The sequence below is a fragment of the Episyrphus balteatus genome, chromosome 3, assembly GCF_945859705.1.
Source record: "Episyrphus balteatus chromosome 3, idEpiBalt1.1, whole genome shotgun sequence".
NCBI lineage: Eukaryota > Metazoa > Arthropoda > Insecta > Diptera > Syrphidae > Episyrphus > Episyrphus balteatus.
In genome coordinates this window covers 107,297,359-107,318,768 of record NC_079136.1, presented here as the reverse complement: position 1 = coordinate 107,318,768, position 21,410 = coordinate 107,297,359, and the positions used below count along the sequence as shown (strand labels likewise).

Here is a 21,410-nt window from a genome sequence, read left to right as displayed (position 1 = left end):
TAACAAAACCTTTTACTAAAATAAGTTCAAGAATAAAAGAATAATATTTGTCTATCAAACAGAGCTGGCATTTTGTGAATAGAAAAGGTAATGCGGTTACATTTGAATTTACAGAAATAAAAAAATCAGCATTGTTGAAATGTGGCTCATCTAAAAATAGATGATGGCGAACCAACTTTAAAGAAGCTTATACCAAAGATCATATAACTAGTAAAGATGTCGCACGTAGAACAAATTTCTGTGCTTGGAATTTTCTACCATCAGATTTTACCCATAGGTCCAAAACATGTATCCAAGAATTAAATTGTTGAGAAACATTTTAAAATTTTTCGATGACTGCGTAGAAAAGAGAGGGTTGATTTTTATAGATGAATTTATTTAATGGGAGGAAGCGAGATAGTAGTTAAATGTTGATACGAATAAGGAAAAGAAAAAAAAATACATTTGTCTGCGAGAATGTACCTATGAAATAATTTTTTTTTTGTTAAATTATTCAGGAAACTGATATTAACACATGATTCAAAATAATAATTTAAATAAGAATAATTTTAGATATATATATGACAAGAGTGTATGAGCAAAATTGTGTGAAAATGAATTTCAACCCTCAAATTGTCAATAGGTCCAAATCATTATAATGAAGAAATCCTTCGCAACATTAAAAAAAAGTTCTTATCATGAGTGGGAAAGAGAGAGTTATTTTTAATAGATTTCTTAAATGCGAAGGACCGAGATGTAAGTTGAATAGGAACAAATGAAAACAAAAAGGATCGTTTTGCCGTGCGGGTATATATTTTTTTTCACAACTGGATTGCTTCGCACAAGCAGGGCGAAGACGAGATGGCTAGTTTTAAAGATTGATGAAAAAAGAAGCAAAAACAACTTTTGCAAGTGACTGGTGTGCTTCAGGTGGGTAGGTATAGGTAGGTATACGTGTAAGCAGAATAAGGTTGATAAGTTTTTTTTTGGTTTTAATTTTTTTTCGATGGTAGTTAGCTATTTAGATATTTTTTTAAGTGGAGGGTGGTTTTCTATTTCTATATTTTTGTTTCCTTTTTGAATAATCGCAAAGGCACAGGCGCATTGCTTTTAGGTGTAAGTACACACGTAATATGTAGGTAGGATTTTTTTTCCTTTGCGACAGCAATCGTCCTTGAAAAATGTAGTTCATTGTATTTTGGTTGGAAAAAGAAATTCAAACAAGTGGTAGGTAGGTAGGTAGGTAGGTAGGAAGTGATAAAAATGATCATTCTTGGTTTGTTGTTATTTTCTTTAGTGAGGTAGGTTATGTAGGTATCTATTGATATTGAAAGATTTATTTAGTGTGGATCAGGACTGTAAAAAGTTCTATTTAAAAATGCATTTGAAATTAAAAATAAATGATTGCAACCAAAAATATTTTGCATAAAAAAATGTTATTGCAACTGAAGAATACCTATTTGGATTGAAAATTAAATTTTTATTTATTGATTTTTTTTTAAATTGGTAGATACATTAATTGGAAGGCTAACGAAGGTATTGAAAAATTCTAGAAAATTTCAAAACTAAGTTATAAACGATTTTCTTAAACTAAAACATGAAGTAGACCTTTGACATAGTTGTAGGTAGGGGACATTTTTTTTGAAAATTTGAAAAATGCCATTTGAAAGATAATGAAAAACAAAAAATTAAGGGTTTCTGCGTTTCAAAATATGAATTTTTGAAAAACTAAAAACCTTTTTAGATTTTAGCCACACGATTTCAGATTTTTTGAAAGCTCCGAAAAATTGCTAAACATTAAAAATCACCAAAAAATACCTGCCCCTAAAAAGGTTTTTAGTTTTTCAAAAAATCATATTTTGAAACGCAGAGACCCTTATTTTATTTTTCTTTTCCTTATTCGTATCAACATTTAACTACTATCTCGCTTCCTCCCATTAAATAAATTCATCTATAAAAATCAACCCTCTCTTTTCTACGCAGTCATCGAAAAATTTTAAAATGTTTCTCAACAATTTAATTCTTGGATACATGTTTTGGACCTATGGGTAAAATCTGATGGTAGAAAATTTCAAGCACAGAAGTTTGTTCTACGTGCGACATCTTTACTAGTTATATGATCTTTGCTTATACGTTTACCGACAAGGCATCAAAACAGAATAAAGTGCTGTAGGTAACTCTAATCATAAACACTTGGTGGTAGCAAGATGTTGTTTTCCAAATATTATGATTAAAGAAAAGAAGTTAGTTATGATTGTTAAGAAAAGAAGTTAGGTACACTAAAATAAATGCATTTTAAATTATGTTAAAAAAAAGGAGTAATGTAGTATCTGGACAAATTATACTGTTGCTAATAATAATCAACAGTAGAAATATAAAAATATTTCAATGTCACTTATGACAAATAAAATATTTTAAAACTACTTTTTATTAAGCTATAATTGAATAAGGTCGTGTTTGAGAATCTGGATATGGGCAAACTCTACGTGTAGTAATAAAAAAAATTCTGTATTTTCGCAAAATGTCGAAGAAGTTTAAAAAAATATTGCCTAAATATTCGTAGAAGTTTTGAATGATCATAGAATTTGATGGAATTGGTGGTTGATTAAAGCAATGAATGTAAAATGGATTAAAAAGACAAAGAGAAAAGGAATATAAAAAGATGAAAAAAACATGTAAAGTATGTATTTGTAACTGGAATTGCTCAAGTGATATCTATAAGAACGTTTTAGTGTCCTAAAGCCGGAGTTAAATTAATTCTTGAAAATAATTTCTGTATTTTAAAATGCTATAAAAAGGTTGCAAAATCGTTTTGATAATATGTAAAAAAGTGCGCACTTTTTTACATTATCAGCCTTTTTACAGCATTTTAAAATACAGAATTTTGAAAACAGTAGATAGATAAAGATAGATAAATTTTTATTCATGAAAACAGATTTTTTATACAATGTATTGAGTAATGAACATGAATAAATTAAGACATGACAAAATTTGTCGTGTGCCTGTTGTATACAATATTATTAGTCCAAGATCCCAGGGCCGCCAGACATTACTTATTTTCTCAAGAAAAAAATGTATGGAATTACGTAGTGCTAGGACATACTATTAGTGAATGGATACTGGCTATCTTGTGCCGACGGCCATTTTACCACTAACAGGTGCTAAAGGTACGAAAAATACGTAGTTACTTTTCTTATTTTCTCAAGGCTGATTTTTATATATGATACTCAGGGAACTAATACATTAATTTTTGTAAGCTGCCAGACCCGTCGGATGGGCCTAACACCTTGCCAGACACGCACAATAGGAATCAGGAAAGTTAGATTTTATTATATGGGGGTCTGGGAAAAAATTTATAAAATATTTTGACTTCAGGACTCGAAAGAGTATCAAGACACGCGTCGAAAACCACATTTTGCACAATCGCATCCAGAGTCATTTGGCCGCCATTTTGTTTTTTTAATAAAAATTGCAATTTTTCACATAACTCACGTATTTTTGAATCTACAGAAAAAAAATGTATTGCAAACTTGAAGATAATTTAATTTACTACAATATATGTTAAATTAATTTTTTCTTTTATACCTTCGGTTTAAGAGTTAGGGTGGTTTTTTTTTGAAACCATATTTTCGTCATATCTCATTTATTTGAGCTTTTTTGAAAATTAACTTTAAGTAAAAGTTGTAGATCTTTTTATTACCTTCAATTATTACATTAACGGTTTTTCGATTTGACAGTCCGTTTTTGATCTGCAGGAAAAAAACTTCAAAAAGGTTCCAATTTTTTAATATAGGAAAAATGTTCTAGTACAGGGTAATTTGCATTAGATATAACAACAACCTAGGCGTGTAGGTTGCACTCAGACAAGAAAAAATCGTATAACTAACACTGCCAGACCCATTCCGACAGCCATTTTTTTTGCCAGACACCTTAAAGCTTTGAAAAAAATAGTTTAACTTTACTTATTTTCTCAAGCTTGAGAAAATAAGTAAAGTAAAAAATTTTTTTTTTTGAAAAAAATAGTTTAACTTTACTTATTTTCTCAAGCTTGAGAAAATAAGTAAAGTAAAAAATTTTTTTTTTAAAGCTTTAAGGTGTCTGGCAAAAAAAAATGGCTGTCGGAATGGGTCTGGCAGTGTTAGTTATACGATTTTTTCTTGTCTCAAGCTTGAGAAAATAAGTAAAGTAAAAAATTTTTTTTTTTAAGCTTTAAGGTGTCTGGCAAAAAAAATGGCTGTCGGAATGGGTCTGGCAGTGTTAGTTATACGATTTTTTCTTGTCTGAGTGCAACCTACACGCCTAGGTTGTTGTTATATCTAATGCAAATTACCCTGTACTAGAACATTTTTCCTATATTAAAAAATTGGAACCTTTTTGAAGTTTTTTTCCTGCAGATCAAAAACGGACTGTCAAATCGAAAAACCGTTAATGTAATAATTGAAGGTAATAAAAAGATCTACAACTTTTACTTAAAGTTAATTTTCAAAAAAGCTCAAATAAATGAGATATGACGAAAATATGGTTTCAAAAAAAAACCACCCTAACTCTTAAACCGAAGGTATAAACGAAAAAATTAATTTAACATATATTGTAGTAAATTAAATTATCTTCAAGTTTGCAATACATTTTTTTTCTGTAGATTCAAAAATACGTGAGTTATGTGAAAAATTGCAATTTTTATTAAAAAACAAAATGGCGGCCAAATGACTCTGGATGCGATTGTGCAAAATGTGGTTTTCGACGCGTGTCTTGATACTCTTTCGAGTCCTGAAGTCAAAATATTTTATAAATTTTTTCCCAGACCCCCATATAATAAAATCTAACTTTCCTGATTCCTATTATGCGTGTCTGGCAAGGTGTTAGGCCCATCCGACGGGTCTGGCAGCTTACAAAAATTAATGTATTAGTTCCCTGAGTATCATATATAAAAATCAGCCTTGAGAAAATAAGAAATCTAACTACGTATTTTTCTTACCTTTAGCACCTGTTAGTGGTAAAATGGCCGTCGGCACAAGATAGCCAGTATCCATTCACTAATAGTATGTCCTAGCACTACTTAATTCCATACATTTTTTTCTTGAGAAAATAAGTAATGTCTGGCGGCCCTGGGATCTTGCTCTATATTATATATATATATATGTAATACATTTTGAATTTTTAAACATTAATTAGACATTTTTGCAAATATTTGTGATTTTATAAATTTTAAAAACAATTTTTGTGGACTTTGAGTTTAGTTAAAACGGAACGACTTTTAATTTAGTTAAAATAAAATGACTTTTAGTTTAGTTAAAACGGAATGACTTTTAGTTTAGTTAAAACAAAAATTATAATTTTAATAAGGTTAGAGCTTAAACATACATTATTGCGTAGCTAATTAAAAACTTTCGGAGATAATCATTGTTCTATAAGCATATGCCTTACTATAAAAGTTGAATAGAAGCTGCCAGTCGGAACCATTCAGATAAGTCTTCACTTCCTCAATGAGTAGAGCATTTTTTCCAAAGTAGTGACGCCTTATTTCTTTGAGCACGGTACAAACTCCAATAAAATGAAGGATGTCTTCCCTCTCTTGTAGATTACATAAACTACAGTTACCTGCCATTCGATGTGGAGTAAAATTTTATTTGATAAGTTCGCCTCTAATTTTGAAGATGATCCCAATGTTGTAGCACGAGAAACAACTTTTAAAATAGTTATTTTCTTTTTTTTTTCACTTCAGATTCTTTGATGTAGTAAGCTTAGAACAAGCTTTTAACTACAATTAGAGGCTCATCATAAGTGCATGTTAGTGGTTAGTAGACACAAAATACAACCTCCCACATGCACAATATAAAACAAAATAATTACGAACAAATTTACAAGTTATAAAATTATAAGTACAAAAAATCCAACATGTATAATTTATTTAAAACATTGATTAACAGTCACGATTGTGGAGCACTGGTTCGAAACAATGTTTTTAAACCCATTTTCGTCAAATTAAAGTCTAAGGATGAATGGTTCAAGTTAAAAAGTTTACTCATGCGACTAATACCATAGTTTGTTCTATGAAAGTCGATATGCAAAGGTTCAAATCTTCGTAGGAGGTGAGATCCACCCGGATAATTTATACCAATACAAGCTAATAGATCAGGGGCGTCAATTTGGGAATTAATAAGCTGATGAAGAAAGATTAAATCATTATTTACACGTCTCTGTGCTAAAGTTTGTATCTGAAGAAGTTGAATGCGATGTTCATAAAGTGGCAAGTTGAAAGGGTCGGTCCAAGGAAGACCTTTTAGAGCGAAGCGTACAAAATTGTGTTGAATAGATTCGATTCGGTTTTTATGAACTTCATAAAAAGGACTCCATACTTGAGAAGCGTACTCAAGATGGGGTCGAACGAAGCAGTTGTACAAAGATAGAGTAACAAATGGATCATCAAATTCCTTTGCCCAACGTTTAATAAAACCAAGCATTGAGCTCGCTTTATTTACTATAAAATTGATGTGTTCAGTAAATCCTAAATTTGAACTTAATTGGACACCCAAGCCTTTGAAGCTAAATACTCGATATAGCTTATGTTGCAAGATGTAGTAATCAAAAATATTAATGACTCGTTTAGCTGGGTTAAGTGAAAGGCCATTTTTACCACACCAAACATTAAAACTGTTAATATCGCTTTGTAGAAGGAGACGGTCATTGTCAGACTTAATTTCTTTAAAAATCTTCATATCATCAGCAAATATGAGAAAATCACTTGAAGTTATGCACGAGATTACGTCGTTTATAGCTAAAATGAATAAATATGGGCCTAGGTGACTTCCCTGAGGGTCGCCAGAGTTGGCTATAAAAAGATCTGAAAGACAGTTTCTAAATTTGACCTGATAGGATCTTTGGTTAAGATAAGATTCTACCCAGGCAATAAAAATACGTGGAAAACCAAAAGCTTTTAATTTGAAGATTATTATTTTATGACTAAGTTGATCAAATGCCTTTGAAAAGTCAGTGTAAACGCAGTCAACTTCATTACCTTTTTCTAATGCATTTGAACATTTATTTAAGAAGCTAAGAAGATTAGTTGTAGTAGATCTTTTTCTTACAAAGCCATGCTGCTTTTCACTTATCAGATTTTTACTATAAAATGCTAGACTATCACAAACAACTTGCTAAAAACCTTTGGAATGCAGGAGAGTTTCAAAATAGGCCTATAATTCTTTATATCTGTCTTATCACCCTTCTTGAAAACAGGAGTTCATTAAGATTGTAATTGATTAATGAATAAAACTTTCGCTCTGTTGAACTGCGAGCTTTTTCTATAAAAGCATTATTTCGTTTTCATCAGTCAGTTGGATTATTTCATAAAAGATCTTCTTCCACTGGTTTGAGTTAGCTTCTGACAGGTTTATCGTTATTCCACAGTTTCCGGCAAGTTTAACCCAATTTTTGACGAAGGGCGTTTTCTTTTGCAGTGCATACTGTAGAATTTCATACTGTATTAAGCAATACTGATAGAGCTTATTTATCATCAGTTGCAGCGACGATGGTGATTCGGCAAGAATAGCTATGTCATCCGCGTACACGATAACCTTTACCTTTGTGTTGTCAATACTAACCCCACATGTAAGCCACTCCACAAGGTCATCGAGAAAGAGTGCGAACAGTAAGGGGCTGAGGTTGCAGCCTTGTTTGACACCTCGGTTTGCAATCAGTTTTTCCGATCGGTCTTTACCATTACCTATATTTGCTTTTGTTTGCTGATAGAGTTTTATCAGTGCACGTACGAATTTTGTAGATATTCCTAAATTGTACAGTTTGTTGAACATGTTGAACTCCGATTTATCATGTCAAATGCTTTCTATTTTGGTCTATTTTGGTCTATTTTCATCTGCGCTATTGAAGTTAGTATGAAAATGTTATCGACAGTAGAGTAACCAGAGCGGAAGCCACCCGAGTCGAACTTTATGTATGAATTTAGAACTCTAAATACTTAAAAGAATCTATTTAAGTTCTTTTCATTTTCAAATAAACCTAAGTTTGAACTTTGCACACTTACTAAACTCAGTATCTCCTGAGAAACCTTCACAACTGATAATTAACTACTTTTAAAACTTTTAATCCTAAACATTCTACGTATTCCAGAATTTATAAGACCTTATTATGTACTAATAAAGCTCATTAAGCTTGGTAGATACTTTTAACTCTATTTAAGCTAGATTTAGACTATTAAAACACCTAAAACTCTTGATCTAGGTTGAGACTATAAAAACTCCAAATACTAGTTTAGTCCTAAAAGTACAAGTTCAGACAGGCAACAAACTTGACCATTGTCTGGTGGACTTGATATCACTGAAAGGTCGTGCGTGAAGTGGGTTAAACTTTTCACCTTCGTTAAATGTTGGCACTTGTGTGGTGGTGAATAAAGTGAGTTAAAATTTATTTTGCCGTGGACCTGTATATTATTTTAACTAAGGTGGAATATTCAACCCAAATTTTAATATCAAATTAAAAAACTTCTTTAACTTGTTCAATCCTGTCTGAAACATATCAACTTATCAACACATAAGAACAAATCTTTCCATAAAAAAACTCGTGCGGGTTATTTTTTTTTTTTGAAAAATATAATGCATATATTGTGAAAAGTGTAAGTGTTTGTTTATAGTTTTTGTTGAAAACGCGAAAAAAAAAATGTGAACAATAAAGAAAAATTCAAAATCTTAAACAAATTTTTAAAAGTCACCCGCGGTAAACTTAATAAAAAACTTGTAATTTTGTTTTAACCAAGTGAAGTAGTGCAAATTAAATTGAAAATAATAAAAAATATATTGTGAAACATAAAAGTGTTAAGAAAAAACAAAAAAAAAAATTGTATTCGGAATACTAAAGTGGTCCAGCTCAGCAGTTTCTTTTATTTCAAAACGATTTAAGTGGTACCGCAAAGTTTTCTATGTCTATTTACTATACATTATTATTACTACTGCCGGGTTTATCAAAACGTCATTTTCGTGATCTTAGGAGATTAAAAATGTCACCGAGTTGTTTATTTGTGAAAAGTGAAAAGTATAAATCAATGAATCGCAGCTATCTTGCCTCTCCGACAAATTGTTTCTGTCAAATTAAAAAAAAAATACACGACCAGACAAAAATTTTGCAGATTTTTTTGCAAACAAAATAAAACTGCTTCTGGAGGAAAAAAATTATTACTTTTTGAAAGTATGGTAAGTAGACGTTTAGTTCGTCTATCTCAGAGTTGATGATTGCGTCTTTTGTTCAAAATGGCGACATTATTCTTATAATAAGCACCATGTCGTCCATATTAAAATCACTAGGTATTTGATCTTTTTGTGTGACATTATTTGTCAAATAGTATAAATTAACTGTTCGAAATAATATTTTCGTGTAATGTGTTCTTTGTTTCATATAGTAAATATGTATATAGGTACCTATTTCAACAAAATAAAGTGCAATGATGGTTCTAAAAATATTTTTAGGAATGTACAGTGTACACACTTGATCGACAATTGTAGAGATGGAGATTTAGTAATCAACTGTTCAATAACAAGGCAGGTTTATTTAGAATTTGTAGGACCTAGGAATAATATCTAGACCCCAACGAGAACAAGAAAAAGGCCAATAGATTTTTCGGATATAAGTAGATTGAATAGGACTTAAGGAGTTCTTGTAGTATATTAAGGCTTTAAAATAGCTCCTAAATAACTACCCAAAATAGGATTTTTTCCGATAACCGACTATTTGCGGTCTTAAGTAGAGGTTATTTCCTTTACAAATTAAGTGATATTTAAGGAGTATTAAATCTAAACAGAGAATGTTGAGATAATATTTAGGTTTTAAATAGTGCCAAATGTTCGACTCGGGCAGCTTGATACTCGCTGAGTTTTTCGTTCACGGAAACCCACTTGTCCAGCCTTTTGTATAATAATGTTGTATAAGCTTTTAGCGCCGAGTTCAACAAAGTGATCCCCCTATAATTGGCTGGATTTGAGCTGTCACCTTTTTTGTATATTGGTAATATCAAGGAGTCATAAAACTGATCAGGTAGTGTGCCAAAGTTAAATATGATGTCGAGTGCTTTAGCGAAGTTCTCTTTGAAAGTTTGAGAGCTATATTTGTAGAATTCAGCCGGAATGCCGTCTGGTCCTGATGCTTTGCTATCCCTTAAAGAATGCAGTACCAATTCGACTTCTTCAAATCTAATGTTGGGCTGTGCAAAACTCCAAGTAATTTGCTCCGGTTGGTATAGAAGACATTCAAAATGGAGCCGTTATCTTTCCAAGGGGATCGAGACCAATTCTTTGGATTGGTAATTACCAGATAATTTTCTCCTTAGGTTAGGTTAGGGTTAGGTAGAAATGGCTGTCAGGAAAACAACTGACACACTTAGACCATTTATTGGTCCGTTGTGATACCATGATTTTGTGAGGAAATTCCTCACTAATTAAACCAGTTGGAGCTTTTAATAAAGCGGTGAAGGTTGAAGATGTCAGTATTGATTAGTTCACTGGTATCTTCTAAGAAATATTTTTCCAGGTATTTTTTACGTCTACTGGAAAGGGCAGGACATGAGCAGAGAAGATGTTGGATTGTTTCTTCTTCTTCCTCATCAAGGCAACTTCTACAGAAGTCGTTAGAGATTACGCCAAGTCTTATGGCGTGTCTACCTATGAGACAGTGTCCTGTTAAGACACCTATTACAGAGCTGATATGCAATCTGCTTAGAGACAACAAATCTTTTGAACGTTTAGGATCTAGCCTAGGCCAGATCTGCTTGGTCGTTTGGCAAGTTATAATGTTTGACCATCGTATGTTTGTTGCCTCTATAGCTTCTTGCTTCAGCATGAGTTTGCACGTTGCGATTGGTATACCAATATTTGCCTTATTGGGTAAAATTGGTATTAGAGTTCCATTTCTGGCGAGTTCGTCTGCTTCACAGTTTCCCAGAATATCTCTGTGACCCGGCACCCAGAAAAGGTGAATGTTAAACTGTTCTGACATCTCCATGAGAGATGATCGACAGTCGCGGGCAGTAACGGAGTTTGTGGAAACCGAAGCTAACGATTTAAGGGCGGCCTGGCTATCAGAGAAGATGCGGATATCCGATGTAGATATCACGTTTTCTTTGAGCCAAGTCAGTACTTCTTTAATCGCCATTATTTCCGCTTGGAACACGCTGCAGTGATTAGGGAGACGGAAGGAGAGACTAACATTAAGTCTATCGGAGTAAACCCCGCCACCCACTCCGTCATTGGTTTTAGAACCATCTGTGTAGAAATGAATTGAATCATCTCTTAGAAACTCGGCATTGTCCCATTCTGATCTATTTGGGATGGTGACTTCATAATTATTGCCGAAAACCAATTGTGGGGTGGTGTAGTCGGAGTGACTGTGGATTGATCCGAATGAATTCAGAATATTTGTGTGGCCAATAGAGTTATTGGTCCATTGAGAGATGGCTTGGAGTCGAATAGCAGTGCTCGCGGCCACCTGCTTGCTGAATATATCTATGGGTGGAAGATTGAGTAATATATCAAGAGCGGCGGAAGGTGTCGAACGGAGAGCTCCGCTGATGCACATGCAGGCTGAACGTTGGACTTTGCTTAACTTGTCTCGATATGTTACTTTTTCCAGAGCAGTCCACCAAACTGCTACCCCGTAAGTGAGAATAGGTCTGATGACTGCAGTGTATAGCCAATGAGTTATTTTAGGAGATAGTCCCCATTTATTCCCTATAGCTTTTTTGCAAGAAAAGAGTGCCACTGTGGCTTTTTTTATTCTTTCTTGTATGTTGGTTTTCCAGTTTAATTTGCTATCCAAAATAAGACCCAGGTATTTGGCTTCGCTGGCAAAATTAAGTGGAACACCATTAATAGAGGGGGGGTCTAGTTGTGGAATTTTATATTTCTTTGTAAAGAGGACAAGTTCTGTTTTTTGAGGATTTACCCCCAATCCACAGTTTGTTGCCCATTTTAGTAGCTTATTTAGAGCAGTTTGCATTAGTTCTATTATAGTATGGAGATGTTTTCCTGATATGGCAATGGCGACGTCGTCAGCGTATGCAATCACTTTGAATCCATCTACTTCTAGACCGACTAGTAGTTCATTAACCACTAAGTTCCACAGGAGTGGGGAGAGTACCCCTCCTTGTGGTGTACCTCTACTAACAGATCTTCTTGCTGAGAAATCTCCTAGAGTTGAGTTAATAATTCTGCTTTTCAGCATAAGGTCTATTAGCTCGCTCAGTGAGCTATCTACTTTAAGGTTCTTCAGTGCATTTGTGATTGCTATGTTGCTGACGTTGTTGAACGCGCCCTCAATATCAAGAAATGCAACTAAGGTGAACTCTTTATGATGGAGGGAATATTCAATAGTGCGCACTACAGTATGTAGTGCTGTTTCAACCGATTTCCCTTTACAATAAGCGTGTTGTGCTGTAGATATAAGATTGGGATCTATGACATTACGCAAGTGGATATCAATCATTCGTTCTAAGGTTTTAAGAAGGAATGATGATAGGCTGATAGGTCGGAGGTCTTTCGGATTGACATGAGAGAATATTCCTGCTTTGGGTATGAATACAACTTTAACTTCTCTCCATAGGGCAGGGATGTGTTTCAATTTTACACATCCATTCAGAATTATCTCTAAGATGGGAATTAGAATATCTGATGCCATTTGAAGTTCGGCTGGTATTATACCATCCGGTCCAGCGGATTTGTATGGTTTGAAGGCGTTGATGGCCCACTTTAGCTTCTCTCTTGTAATCAGACCAAGATTGTTTTTTGAATTTGTGTCTGGCCCTGATGGGTCGACTCTCTTTATAATGTTTGAGCTACTTGGAAAATGAGTATCTAGTAGCAAATTGAGTGATTCTTCACAGGAGTTGGTCCAGGCGCACCTGATTTGGGAATTGATGTCGCCGATTTTTTGATGATTGATTCGAGGTCACATATAGGCAAATAGTTTGCGATCGAACCATTTTGTTTTGTTTGAAGCAGGGCATCCATTGTTGTTTTATATTCTTCTTTTTTATTTTTGTTCCATTTGAGGATTTTACTACCCAAATCGCGATCGTCTGCTCGAGTAATGCAGGATTTGTTATTTTGAATTTTTATTGTTATTGGCAGATGATCGGAAAATGTTTCATTTCCTACCTTAAAAGATTCAAAAAATGTCCACCAATCACCACCCATGAGCCCATAATCAATAACCGAACTGCCCTGTTTCCCGACAAATGTGAAATCACCCACTTAGTCTCCTTTAGAAGCACCATTTAATATGCTCAAACCAAATTCATTTGTTAATTCTATGATCTTTCGACCCTCTCCATTCACTTTTTTATCTTTCGATTGACGTTTATGATCTGTCATCACTATTTCCGATTCTTCAGCCGCTGTCCTTGCATTTAGATCTCCAATGATCAACAAGTTTGGTGATTTCAAACAGCAAAGACAGTCATACAGCAATTCAAAATCTCGTTCCCAATAGTTTCAATTGAGGTAGACAGGCAAAATGTAAAAAATATTACCATGACTTTTGATTTCTATGTACCTAATTTCTTCAATTTTGTTTATTTTGAAAGTTCTATACATCTCTTTCTTTATTGCAATAAGAGTACCACCGCTAGCTCTTCCCTTGCTTGAAGTTCTTTTTGCAGGAGTCCATGCACATTCGTAAAAGGGAAAGTAATTTCTGAAGTCTTGTATTTTGTGCTCCTCTACATGAGTTTCTAATAGCCAGATAATATCAAAAGTATATAGAAACTCAAAAAACCTCGGGAATATTAATTTATTGTTAAAACCACCAACATTATATGCTACAATGTTAAAATTACAAAAAGAATCAGTATCTGTTTCCAGTTGTGGCTGTTGTTGTTGGAGCTGCTGCTTTTGTTATTGATATAGTGGTGGTTGTTGCTGATGATTTTGTTGTTGGTGCTGGTGTTGTTGTTGTTGCTGCTGTTTTTGTTGGAGTTGTTGTTGTGTAAGTTGTTGTTGGTGTTGTGTATATTGTTGTTGTTGTTTTGTATGTTGTTGTTGTTTGTTCTGCGGCTGTAGTTTTAGAAAGTGTTGTTGTTCTTGTTGTTGTTGTTGATGTGGTTGGTTTTGTTGTTGGTGCTGCTGGTACTGTTGTGACTGTTGCTGTTGGTGACGTTGTGGTTGGTGATGTTGTTGTTGGTGATGTTGTTGTTGGTGATGTTGCTGTTGGTGATGTTGTTGTTGGTGATGTTGTTGTTGGTGATGTTGTTGGTGATGTTGTTGTTGGTGATGTTGATGTTGGTGATGTTGTTGTTGGCGGTGTTGTTGTTGGTGATGTTGTTGTTGGTGATGTTGTTGTTGGTGATGTTGTTGTTGGTGATGTTGTTGTTGGTGATGTTGTTGGTGATGTTGTTGGTGAAAAAAAAAACAGTATTTTAAAATACAAAATTTCGAAATGTAGTATTTTGACTAACCAGAATTTTGAAATGCAAAATTTTGCATTACAGTTTTATGTTTTTATTTATGCCACATATTAATTTTTTTTAAAGTCGAGTCGACTTTGTCTTAAAATTGGGATTTTGTAAATCCATGTTTAACTCATTTCAATAGCCAAAAACGTCACATAGATATGCCAGTTGTGCGCACCGTTTGAGATCATTAAAACGGCCTCGCAATTCATTATAACAAATTACTTTTTTTGAGGTAAAACTTATTTTATAATGGAGCCTATCAGTTTTGCCAGAATATTTTAGAGGCAAGGAGTCGCTTTTAAAAAATCTTGGAAACAAAAATAGCCGATTCAAAAAATGGCCCAAAAAAACGCAACCTAACCTATCTACAACTTTTTTTGTGTATGAGATTTTTTATTTTTTTTAATTTTCAGATAGCTTTTGCATATAACTTCAAGTACCTACCTTTTTTTTCTTATTGTTGATATATTCTGGTTTTTATGCTTATTGACGGGCGTGAAATTAAATAAGTAATACTTGCACGGAGATTGTACCGGTTGGTGTTTTGTGTTGATGTTGTTGGTGCTTGCAGTTCCGATGATAGTTCTTGTTGGGACTGCATTAATTGTTGTTGTTGTGAGTAAGCTTCTGTGCAAGCAAAGCTAATCACATCAGATGGTACATTGTACACTGTGCAAGAAAAGAAAATAAAAAAGGTTAAAAAACAACAACAACATCCACCCACACACCATCAGTCATCTCGTGACCACGATAAGGGCAACCTTATCGAAACGTCGAGGCGTTTATTTATTTATTTAATCCGTTAATAGCCTAACGTTAGAATTTAAAACTAATTATGTACATACAATTTTAATAATATAATTTTACCTAAAAAATAAATAATAACTATAATATATTAAAAAAGTTTTCTTTAAATGTTTTGCTTTTGACATTGTCGTTTACAGATGAGATCAAAAAGTAATATTTATTGAAGACTGAAATCAATTGATTTAATGGGCTATTCACACCATAGTTTGTTCTGCTGAAAATCGGACATAAAGGCAATTGTCTTCTTATGCTAGTTTGACTATAGCTGAAATTTAGACGACACAGAGTTGATGGACATATTATTGAACCATTGATTAATTTGACAATAAAACAAAGCTGAATATATTTTCTATGTTGAAAAAGTGAAGGGAGATTTATAAGTAAGAGTCTATGAGAATAGGGTGGGTGTATGGATCTTTGGGACCATGGAAGAAAACGAAGGCAAAAACGCAAAAACCTCCTCTGTATACTTTCAAGTCTATTTATATGAACAGAATAGTAAGGAGCCCATATTACACAGCCGTATTCTAGTACAGGTCTAACAAAAGAAATATAAAGAAGCTTGAGGACATAGGGATCACAGAAATCACGAGAGGCGTGTCATATTTTTATATGATTAAAAGTTTAATTGTCGCGGTAAGTCCGAAAAATACTTAATTAAAAAGGTTAACTCAATTTTAAATATCTTGATATTTTACAAGAAAAAATCGAATATTTAAAGGTCTTAACAAAACAAAGTAAAATAGAGAACAAAATTTGAATACAAAAAAATTAAAATTTTAGTAAAAAAATTAAATTTTAAGTTTGACTAAGAAATAAACAAAACAAATAGGTCGTACTAAAACAACGATAAAAATTATAGTTTTTGTACTCTCTAAATTACAATTGTTCAAATTTAGAAATTATAAGGTCGAATATTTTAAGCCTCGTTTTTTTTTCATTCAATTCTATCTTTAGAAACATGAAAGTTATCCACCAATTTGTAAACGTCAAGATGCTTATGTTTATGTGGTGGTACACTCAGCTTTAAGTAAAAAAGAGTATTTTGACGTACTCTATCAGAGTTATAGATTATAGAGTACACATACGTGAAATAGAGTACAATACTCTTTTTTAGAGTACGGTTGGCAACCCTAACTGGAGCCCATATCATTACATAGAAAATCTTTTAAACTAGATTCATGTATTTGCTATTGATAGGGGAGGAGTAAAAAAAGATATTGTTCATTTTGGAACAGTGTTTGAGTGTCACATTAGAATAATGTTAAAGACGCATTTCTGATGCTTTATCGAAAAGATGTCACGTACCCTCTGAAGTTCTTTGCGGACACACAGGTTGAGAACCGATGGTCTAACTAGCTTTATTACGAAGTTTTCTTCCTCTGTACATGGCACTTCACATTTGAATCGGAAAAATAAAGAATTAATCTTATTTATTTAATAGTCCAGTAATTTTAGGTTTTATTTGCGGAAAAATTCCTACTTGGCTGAATTTTGGTATAGACCTTCGTTACGGCTAGGGTGGGTCAAAAAAATGGAAATTCGTTTTTTTGATTTGGTACTTCGAAAACTCGATTGCTAGACACCTCTAAAATATACTCACCAAATATGAGCTCTTTATCTAAATGGGAAGGTCCTCCGCTTTTCAATTTTCCATTTTTACATCAAGCTTCTACCAAAAAAAATAATTTTTTTATTAATTGACTTTTTAGCCAATTTTTTTACATATTCTTGTAGAACGCTCTACAAAAAATGTTAAATACATTTTTTGAATTATATTTGAGGTCCAAAAATCGAGAAAATCTTTACAAATTCAAAAATTATAATAATAAAACGCGCATGACATATTCATGTAGGAAACAGATTGCTCCACAAAAAAGGTCTTTATAACTTTTGTAATGAAGATGTGAAAAATCGACATTGATATCGTGCCGGCGCACATAGGAGTATTTGCAGTAAAAACCTGGTCATAAGTCGATTTTCTGAAAATCAAAACTGACACCAAAAAGTTTGGCAAAGTGGGTGCAAAATAAACATGGTGTCAATATGCTGCACTCATTTTTTTGTTTTTCGTTCGTGTCTTGTTAAATGAGTTCAAAGTTAACTGTTACATCTACCTCATTTTTAATTGAATGCGAAGTATTTTGGTAAGAGTTTTCTATATGCGATATCGAAGTGTTGTGATAGAAATCTAAAAAAATTTAAATGGAGAATTCTTCTTCAGTTATTTATCAACGATATTAATAAAGTTTTGAAAATGTTAGATGGTTTTTTCTATTTTCATTCGGGCTTAGAACTAGTATCTAAAAACTTGATATTTTTGGTAAGTTATTATATGAACTTTAATGATTTTGTTTTAGTATACCCCGTTATTCTGCGATGAATTGAAACTTATGAGTTAGTTTATATATTCTTTAACACAATGCAACAAAAATTGGGTGCTCTTAGGTGCTCTTTAGAGAATCGAGGGTCAATTAGTTTTTCACTTTCTGATAGAAAATACTCCTTACATTATGCAACGTTTTTTATTTTTAAATTAAATTTACTGATGTTATTAGTGTATTTTATTTTGGGTGATTTTAATTAAGGTTGGGGAAGAGAAAAAAGAAACTGAGAATTGCGTATTAGGGATGAGGAAAAAAATTTGAGAAAAATAATGTCGACAGGCGGAGTACAGGCCATTAATCAATTTTTTTAGTTTTTGGTAAAAAAATAAAAATAACAAAAACTAGGTTTATATTGTATTTTCTTGTAGGAATACTCATTTTAAACAGAAATAATAACAAAAACCACGAAAAATAATTATGGCCAGGTTTTTGATGTCAATGTGCGGCGTTAGAAGTTATAGAGGTCAAAAGGTCATGAAAATCAGTTTTTCACATATATCTCGTGACCTGTTGCTCGGAGGTCAATAGGGGTCTATAGAAAAAATGTTTGTCATAAAATTATCTACAAATATTGCCTCATACATTTTTCTGTATAACAAACCGTTCTCGGAATACAGCTATTTCAAGCGAAGGCTTAATACATGATACGTAATAATAGGTTTGTTTTATTTAAGAGTGAATAATTTTGTATTTGAATACTGAAAAATACTTTTTATTAATACCTTCTTATAAGTTTCACTTGTAATCGATATTCAAACTAACTTAATAACTAACTAACTTACTTATCTGCTAACTAACTATGTAACAAAATCTTAGCAGTTATCTTTGACCCCCAAGTCAGGTCAGGCCTTTACCCTGAGACATTTTGGTCTCAGGGTAAAGGCACTTGAGGGTCAAAACACCCCAAATCAATCTTAGACTACTTCTAAGAGTCATATCGAGACTTCGAAAATATTTATGTAGTTTGAATGACGACGTTATAATAAAGTCTCTTTCTCAGCGCTCTACTTCGAAAACGGTTGATGTTACAGAAAAATGCATAAGGCAATATTTGTAGATAATTTTATGACGAACAATTTTTCTGTGGACCCATATTGACCTCCGAGCAACAGGTCGCGAGATATATGCGATTTTCGTGGCCTTTTGACCTCTAACTACTAACGCCGCACACTGGGGATTTTGCGGAAAAAAGTCCAAAATTTAAAGTTCCTCGGAGAATATTTCAATAGTATTTCTAAATTCTAGAATAAAATCTGAATCAAAATCAGAAAGAATCACTAAAATCGGACTTGTAGTTTACTTTTTAGAGCTTTGTAAAGGGACAAGGTGTTGAAAGTATAAAAAACGAAGTGAAAATACCCTCAAATTAAAGCTGTGTAATTTGTTTTAGCTTGAGCCGACTCATACACTTTTTCCGTAAAGAAGCCATCGTTTGTCTATTGTAAATCGAAGAAATTATTAATTTTAAAGATGTTAATTATTTTATATAATTATTTAGAGAAAAGAGAAAAAAATGGCTTGATTTTTTCATATTTTTGTATATATTATTTTAGCTTCACTTGCCTACAGTTAGAGACTATTAAAAACTTTTTCCTTATGAAATTGCCTTTCGATGAAGGCCAAATTTGGGTGCCACCAGGTGCCACTGCGTTTTTTATTGGCAATTGAAAAATTCATTTGGTCGCAAAAATCATTTTCTTAAAAATTACTTAAAATAACAAAAAAATATTAAAAATCAATGGTAACACTTGCAGTTATAAATGATACTTTTTTTAAAAGCCAAAATATTAGGCTTAATTTGAGCTTTTAAATTCTTTAAGTTCTTTAAGTGAATTGTTTTTGAAATAATCGATTTCAAAGTCAAAATTTTGAAAAAAAAATTTAAAAAAACATATCCAATACTATTTTTGACAAGGCTGGGGATTTGAATTCAATTTAAATGATGAAGAACACTGCCTTAATTAATTTCTTGCCAAACACTGAAATTCATATGTTTCTATGCCTTCTAGTTTTCGAGAAAATTGCAAAGTAAAAAATCTTGTTTTTTTGGCTGCAAGCTTGAAATTCTTATCCGAAAAGACAAATAGAGAAAATAAAATTAATTCGTAACACATTTTTTTACAAATCTACTACAACAAAATTACATTTGATTTTTTGAACTTGGCTCAGAAAAATTAATTTTCGTTATATGTAACTGAAATGTATGTAGATAATATATTGAAAACTATTCAAATTAAAAACGAATGAAAAGGGATCATGCGTCTTATTATTATACATTTTATTAATAATGGGAATTTTAAGCATTTCATGCGAAGATCTAAGCAGAAATCTAATGGAATGTCTCAAGATTTAAATTGAAATTATTATTGAAAAATACAGGTCATCTGACCCCTTCGTTTATTAAGAAGAATCAGAGTCATTTAATTGAGGAAAAAATGGCTCTCTTAAAAGAATAAACTTTTGAAAAATTTGTATAAAAAATGAAAAAAGTGTTTTTTTTTTTATAATTTTTAACTATAATTTGGGTTTTTTATTTTGCGTGGACGTGGACCTCGACAACAGTACCTACTATGAGTTATTCTTTTCCATTTAATGTATTTAAAATCGATGAGGCGATTCCAATAATACAAGAAAATTAAAAAAAAAAAATGCTATAAGTACAAGTAAATTGAGAATCGGAATTATTTATTACTCTCACAATTTTTTTTAAAAGGGCGTGGCAGTGGGTGGAAATGAATAATAATAATTTCTTACGACGAAAACTGTCATCCCTGAAAATTTCATCCAAATCTATTCAGTGGTTCAGTTTTTATTTAATTTTTTCCGCGTTCGCACTCCCATACAAATTTCCCCAGTGTGCGCCGCCGCAAAGTGGTGCCATTCTTCGTTTTTGGCGTCAAAATTCATTTGCACGGCCGTTTCTGGACGAAAAGTCATGAAATTTGGTACACTGAATGATTATAGTATGGAGAATACGAAAAGGCTGCCAACTTTTTTTATTCAAAATGGCGGCTCCAAAATGGCGGAAAGAATGAGCGGTAAAATAGAATTTTCATTTTCAAAACAGTATATAAGCTAGAAATTGGGCTAAATTCATGTCAAAAAGGTGTTAGATTTAAGATTTAGAACTCATAGATTCATATTCTTTACAAAAAAAATCAAAAAAATTGAGAACAAAGTCCAAAAAATGCCAATTTAGTAAAACACACTTTAAGACCCCTAATTACGCTATTTCATGCATTTTTTTTTAATTTATCACAATTTTGAGATCTCTTCTATTTATGTTTCATAAGAAAATTGAAAATATTGGGGTTATATGGTTGCCAACTATGTTTTTAATTAAATATAAGAAAACATGATATAATGAAAAGTTTCAATGTTCAATAAAACTGAGAATTTATTTTTTCCGTAAACTAAAATATACTTTTCTAATAGATTTTAACGTTTTATATTCAAATCCGGAGTCAAAAAAAATCTATGACGTCACGTTTTCGATATATAAGCAGATCAAAATTAATTTTTATCTTCGAAACGTGACGTCATAGATTTTTTTTGACTCCGGATTTCAATATAAAACGCTAAAATCTATTAGAAAAGTATATTTTGGTTTACGGAAAAAATAAATTCTCAGTTTTATTGAACATTGAAACTTTTCATTATATCATGTTTTCTTATATTTAATTAAAAACATAGTTGGCAACCATATAACCCCAATATTTTCAATTTTCTTATGAAACATAAATAGAAGAGATCTCAAAATTGTGATAAATTAAAAAAAAATGCATGAAATA

General features: G+C 32.3%; 1 protein-coding gene across 4 annotated transcripts in view; it reads left to right on the top strand.

Moving 5' to 3' along the window:
• LOC129914492 (uncharacterized) overlaps positions 1 to 21,410 on the top strand; it is a 487,839-nt gene that overhangs the window by 236,676 nt on the left and 229,753 nt on the right. The window lies entirely within an intron of this gene.